The 7,209-nt window shown below is 33.5% G+C and overlaps 2 protein-coding genes across 2 annotated transcripts in view; one reads left to right on the top strand and one right to left on the bottom strand.

Annotated features, from left to right (window-relative positions):
• LOC108975523 (synapsin-like) overlaps positions 1 to 7,209 on the bottom strand; it is a 127,057-nt gene that overhangs the window by 29,952 nt on the left and 89,896 nt on the right. The window lies entirely within an intron of this gene.
• LOC108975525 (tissue inhibitor of metalloproteases) overlaps positions 1 to 7,209 on the top strand; it is a 54,496-nt gene that overhangs the window by 1,084 nt on the left and 46,203 nt on the right. The window lies entirely within an intron of this gene.

Below are 7,209 nucleotides of genomic sequence, written 5' to 3'. Positions count from 1 at the left end.
CAAATAATTTTGTTGAACAATTTTGTTCCGGCATCGCCTCAGTCAGTCAGCCCACTAGTAGCAGCTCTRCGCTATTTTTAGGCAACTTTTGCTTGCTTTTTGCTTTTTGGCAGTGTCCCTCATTGGCCCAAACGGCGCGAGTTATGTGCGGTCATTTTTATTTCTTGTTTTTTTCGCATTTATTTATTTACATTTTTTTTTTTTCATAAATTTTCGTTTTCTCTTTAAAGCCAACCACCGCCGCAGTGCAAGCAGCCTACATAGTAGATATTTATTTATTTTCTTCATTTTATTATAAATTTCAATATTTTATTTTGGTGGCTGTTTGCATTTTTTTTATTTATGGTCGAGTTTTGACCATGTTTGGCTAGTAGCCACCGCAGGGAGTTCATATTAAATGGTTTATAGGCCTGTGTGTTCGTTTGTGTGCGCCAACATTTTAAAAGACAATTCGTCTTCGCATTTTGTACAAAATTTTCATGTGCTCATATTATTTGTTTTCCTCATTTTCTGTGGTTTGCATTGTATTTCTTCAGTTGCTGTTGGCCTGCGRTTGCGTCACTGATTTTATTGTCCGCAATTTGTAAACAAACGACTTTTTGTTGTCCCCTTCGGATTTCTCTTTACAAATTGTGGGCGGTTTAGCATTATGCYTTCATCGTGTCTGCAGATTTGTTTCAGCATTTGACTAATTCTTTTGTGTATTTGCTTATAGCTTTAGTGATTTGTGTGWTTTTTTAGGGCCTAACTAACACCAGTTGCTCTTTGCTCGTCGTTCTTTCGGACACTTGTTCGCGCTTTACTGGTTGACTTTGGCGCTGGTTCTTGCTAGTAATAAATTATTACATTTAAAGTTTGTTTTACAAATATATTTATTTGAATTATTAAACAGTGATTCACATAAATATATACATATACACTCTTATAGGTAAATACAAACGCACATGTTTGGCATTTTAAATCGAATTTCACTCTTTTTATTTACAAMACATTTTCATTCACGGCAAACAACAAGTGTCGCGCTCGACTACGAGCTCACATACTACACACAAACGCATATAAATATGTACTCACGCAAATATACATATATGCATATATAAGTATTGTACGACACACGTAAGCATGTGTGTTCACATAAGCATTCTACGTTACGTGCAATTTACGTGTGTGAATTCCACATGTTGCTCATACGCTCCGGTCTGCCTGTTGGGTTATTCGTTGTTGCTGTACGTTGTATTTACACATAATAACCTTGAATGTGTCAATATTTGCATAGCAAATAGCTATTTGTTAGACGAGTTTGTATCAATTAAAAAATACCAAGCTGCAAGCTCAGGCATGCCGAGAAGGCTGGGGTGTGCAGAAGTGTTCGGGTATAGGCTTAGGCACTTACAGCACAATTTACAGCATTTATAAAATATAAAAAAATAAATTAAAAATGTAATAAAAAAATATGAGAAAATACTGGTTTAAATAAAAAAAAACAAGTATAATAAGACATTTATATTAGAAGGGCGTGATAGCAGAGATTTCTTGAGAAATCTTTCTAGTTCAGGAAAGAAGAAATTTCTGTAAGTAAACGAACAGTTTCTATTAGTACTGACGACTATGCTAGAATTGAAGGTTTTTGAGACTCTCCTCATTTTTGTGGTGTGTTCGTCAGGTCATAATCTTCATTTCTCGCCACAAACTATAGCCCATTGGACTCAATTCCGGATTTACAGACAGCCAATCATCTGTAGCTACAAAACCAGGAATTGAAAAGAGTATTGCGTAGCTGCCTAACCACGCCTTCTAAAATATGCTCCTTACATGATTTCTCCCCAGTTTAAACCCCTTTTCTCAAGAACTGAAAAAGTGTAACGCCTCTTCAAGGAGGCTACCCACCAGACAATTGCACCATAAGCTTCTGCAACAGGGAAACATAGTTTGAACTGCAAAAAGMAGCCTTTCATGGCCATAGACCGCATGCCTCTGAATAAGCTGCTTGCATCTCCTGGGTCTAATTGACTTTAAACGCRTTATCAGAAGATGACCAGTTGAACAGCGGTAGGTAGGGAGTCATATTGAGGTCAGCTAGAATGAATCTGGACATTAATCTGATRGACATATATATTTTCATTCGAAGTATTTTCTGTATACGGAAACAGTTTTTCCTGGCTGAATTCGTTACTAAAGCCTATTGCTGCCATACGAGCTGACGAATGGGAGCTTGGGTAAAAAATATTGGTGTTCACCAAATTTAAAATGGATTATTGCCTAAAACAAGGTTGGAATCCCCGCAGAAACTGCATAGATCGAATCACAAGAGCACATAGGTGCCATACAAAGTTCAAAATCAAGTTCTTGCAGCGAATATTGTTTCTGGTTTTTGACTGTAACAACTGGAAAAACGGGGAAAAAAATGGCCATCAGGTAAGTTCTTCAACTGGATAGCATAGACAAATGCGTTTTTCAGACTTGCCATTGCCAAAATTTTATAAATACTATTCAAATTATTTAAAGCTATACAAGTCAATTAAAATCAGCAATTAAAACTAATGTTCAATCATTGATAAAAAATCGAATCAGCAATTAAAACTAACATTCACTCATTGATAAAATATTGATTTATTTTTCTTTTTTGTAATTGATATTTTGAAGAGAGTGTGTAGCCGTCATATCTTCATTATATAAGACAGCATTAAAAGCATTACAAATATTAGTAAATGAGTCACTTCTAGTGGGTAACATTTAAAAAGTGAYAGTTTTACTTACTCCAAGCATTTTTGATGAATGATTATCGACAGAGGCTGCAGGTTTTTAACAAATATGTTTTCTGAAGTCGARTCGATATCAAGGTAGAATGGTGAAACTTGGTAAAATAGATGAGAAATTGGAAAATTGTCTGTTTTTATGACAGCTATTTGATATAGGGACTCGTTCTTAACAATTCGTCGTCAAATAAAAAAGTTTTCCATACAAGAACTTAAGTTTGATCATTCATTTTGTATGGCAGCTATGTACATATAGTATATGATATGGTGGTCCGCGTACAAAACATCAGACTGATGTCTACAATACTGAAGAACTAATTCGCACATACTTATGCAGATKAATAGGCCGACGGACTTGGCTAAATCAACTCAGCTGGTCAAGCTGATAATTTATATATCAAAGGCGTAGGATCTCTGACATTTCCCTCGGGATGTTTCAAACTTCGTGKTAAATTTAATATACGTTGTACATCACTTGGTATTTGGTTACAATTAAATTATAGATTTCCGAATTTTTCCACATTTGCCAATACTCTACATATTGAAACATAGAAATAATTATTCTATTCAAACAATGTAGCACAAAGTGGTGGATGTATCTGACTTTGCCGGAAATCTGAAAACATAAACACTTACTATCTTATGTACTCTATTTTACTTATCAAGCGTTAAACTTTGACAGATGATATGTTACTTGAATAACATCACGTGTATAACTAAGCATTTTAGCGGAATCTGTCTTCATATACATACATACATACATATGTATGTAAGACAATCGGAATTTCATTACCATTCTTGACTCTCACGTATGTATATTCTCGGAAATTTCAGTTTCTTTATCTCTATTATCTTTGCTTTCGCGAATTTTTCCACTATTTGTTCCGCATTTATTGTCTAAGATAGTGGACGCAAAAACTGCGCACATACATCTGTACATATAATAGTGTCTTCTTTACTTTGTCTTATATACCTACATATGTATGTAATTATGCATAACTGTAGTAAGTARTTATAGTTCTTCTAATAGCCACCGCAGTTGAGTAAACAAACAGCACACATTTTACATGGGACATGTGTCCGATTATGTAAATATTAATGCAAGTGAGCAATAGTTTTTCTTTCGAGTGTTAGAACAGTTGTAGCGCTTCCGTGCGGGTTGATTTCTAAGAAAAATTTAAGTGCATATATGTCATTTTACTAGTCATGATATCATTATTAAATGTATCACATAACATATATATTTTAGTTTGCAGGTACAAACAGAAGTGCCATAAGTAAAGCAAATATATTTATTTCCACACGAATATATAATATATATTATGTATGTATATTCGGTGCCCCGCGAACCTTACCACTTAATATTTTCAAGTATTGACTACATTTTATAGCGGTACTTTTTGCGGTATAGAAATTTTTTRTTTAGAAATAAGTTCATAACATGTTATTAATCAAAAATATTAAAAATTAAAAACAAAATACATTCAGCCATTGATAAATCAATTGAAAGATAGAGAGCTTTACAAAATGAGCTCGAAATGTACGGGACTGATATGACTAATTGGTGTTTTACTCATTAAACGCAATAAGCTAAAAACTGTAATATAATTTAGTTTACTTATACTTACTAGAAACATAAAAAAAAAAAGAAATTGAAGAAAATGCCGAACGAGCGAAAAAATCCGAAAAAAAAAATTTTTTATTTTAAATATAGAGGTAAGGTTTGCTAGTACATTCAAAATTTGATATACATTATGATGATACATTTTGTTAAGCCGTGTTATCAATAAGCTTCACAATATTCTGTATATTTGCATGCAAATCACCAACTGGTTACGTCACTGATGGCCTTATATATACATATGTAAGCAATGTGAATTGCTGCTTCAAAAATCAAAGGAACTCAAATCATTAAATACTATAAGTATTTAATAAATCACGACTCTTAGAACTGGATAGTCAACAAGGCTTATTTCTATTTTTTTATTTTTTCTCCTATTTCAATATATTATATTATATGCAGTAGTCTTCTTGGTTCTACTAGCATCCAAAAAAAATTATCTAAAATTAAATCAACTTAATTACAACAATAAACACATGATGATAAATCCTTTGCATTGTCAGATTTATGCTGTTACAAAATTATAAAAACATTAAAGTATTTCGAAAGTATACAAAGATTTATTGCTGTCACTCACTTCAGCAATAAATCATTTGGATTTAGAACTGAAATGCATAAAGMAATAACAACTCAAAGGCTATGACAACTTCAAAAATATTTACTTTTGAATGTTTTCATTAATTAACACATTTCAAACATGCAAAATATGTTGTCACTTGTTGGTGTTGTTTGGAAACTTTCAACATTTACCTACAGAARATATGTGTGTTGGCAGTTTTTTCGTGTATATTGATAATAATAAACAGTGAAATTAAAATAAAAGTAAGAAAAGTGATATTTTAAGGAATTTTGTAARTATTTAGTCAATACGAGCAATTAAAGCTTAAGAATTGCTTTAAATTGCTTACATCACTAAAAATTAAAGAAAACAAGCAATATGTTCCCAAATCTGAGCCGATCGTAGAGCAAATTAAAATGTTTCGAAATATATTGACAACAGCGACATCTCGGAACAATACTTCCGAAATTTCCTAGTTTATAATAATAATAATTTTTTTAAAGGTTTATTTGTATGGTACTTTCGTGTTTGACTTTTCCATGTAGTCATTTATTGGGTTGGGGATAAAGAATATCAACAGTAATACCATCATACAAACTTATTTGTTRGAATTTTCAGTGTAGAACTGTTTTCGGTTATAAATATCATACTACTTCATCAATTGTCGAATAGATATTTCAGAAGATAAGCGGCAATTATTATTGTCTTGAATAAGTGTCACTTCATTTAAAGCAGGCACTTTAAAGATTAGACAATTTGAAGTTGAACCCATTCAAAAAGTGTTCAAAGTTTTCATTGYAATGATTAATCATATACCCTTATTATATATACATATATTTTACGCTATCAACTTTTTATTGTACTGATATTGAAGTATACATATATACCTTCAAAAGACGAACCGGCTAGAAAAAACTTTTCGACACTTAACTTAAAGGCTCATCACTCACCAGGGTTGTGCACCCACCGCGTAAAGAAAACATCCCCAATAAAAGGAACACAAGAGCCTCGGATGAGAGACCTCCTTTGATGACAACTATTGCAAACGTATTAGAATTTAAAGACGTGCATCTGGAATMTGACACACTTCAATTAGAGTCTTTTATTAAAGTTAGTGAAATAACGCCTTGATTTCTCATTTYCCATTTCCCATTTCACGATAAAACTGAAATGGTTTCCAGGACATAGTGATATAACTGGTTACTGTGAAACAAGTGAACTGGCCAGAGCAGACACCACCCTATAATTGTCCTATGGAAAAGAGGGAAAACTCCGTCTACTTGTAAATAYTTAATTGACAAACATGTCGTAAATATAGTTGCGGTGGAGTCAATCCCCGACTTAAGCAAAAATCAGGCAATCGTGGGTTGAACAGTATATGTATGGTCATGCTGACTGTTAAAACTCAGAAGGAATGACCTAAGAAGACTAGTAGGAGTGCTAACGGATCACTGTCTAATCAGCAGACAATGGTTATTGCGGAACCTGTCAGGAGGTAATGGAAAAAAAGACTATGAAACATCTATGCAAATATAAAGCTTTGTTTAAGAAAAGAATCGCAACACTCGGTCGAGCCTTTCTTGACAATGCTTCGGAGCTTGCACAACTTTTTGTAGTGATGAACTTCATCAGAAGCACTGGTTTGTATAAAGAGGGTATAGTATAGTGAAGGATTTTTATTCCCGGTAATTTTATAGTGGGCATGCTAAAGGCATAGTTGCCTTTGATGACGATATAAATATACAATTTAGRCAGTAACTGAGAAATAGAGCTTTCAACAGAAAATWACTRCCCCTTGAGRATAGGAACAGGAAAGCTAGCGARGTAAAATTTAAATTTKTTAAAYTATGTGTTTCCTTTTTCCACTATAGTTGRAAAGAAATTGGACTTTGGGCACTAAATATATTTTATCGCTGATTAGCGCTCATATATTTCTTCAAACATTATGCCGGTGAAAACGGCAATGGCGACCGGTTTCGCCYCATGATAACCGATTATTTGATCCCTGAAATTGAAGCTCGTGATCTCAGCAATATTTGGTTTCAACAAGACCTCGCCACTTTCAACACATTGCATCAATGAATGGATATATGTGAGAAAATTTCGGTGTGCAGATAGTTTCATATTTTGGGCTGTTCGATTTGCTGCCAAGATCGTGTGATATCACATCGTTAGACTTTTGGGATATGTAAAGTCTAAAGTCTATGCGGACAATCCCGATTCGATTCAGGACTTGGAGCAAAATATCACGCACGTCATTCGCCAGTTACGAG

This window comes from Bactrocera latifrons, unplaced genomic scaffold, assembly GCF_001853355.1.
Source record: "Bactrocera latifrons isolate USDA-ARS-PBARC rearing strain unplaced genomic scaffold, ASM185335v1 scaffold_66, whole genome shotgun sequence".
Lineage (NCBI taxonomy): Eukaryota > Metazoa > Arthropoda > Insecta > Diptera > Tephritidae > Bactrocera > Bactrocera latifrons.
Note: the sequence above shows the minus strand (reverse complement) of the source record. Positions and strands in the feature narration are given on the sequence as shown.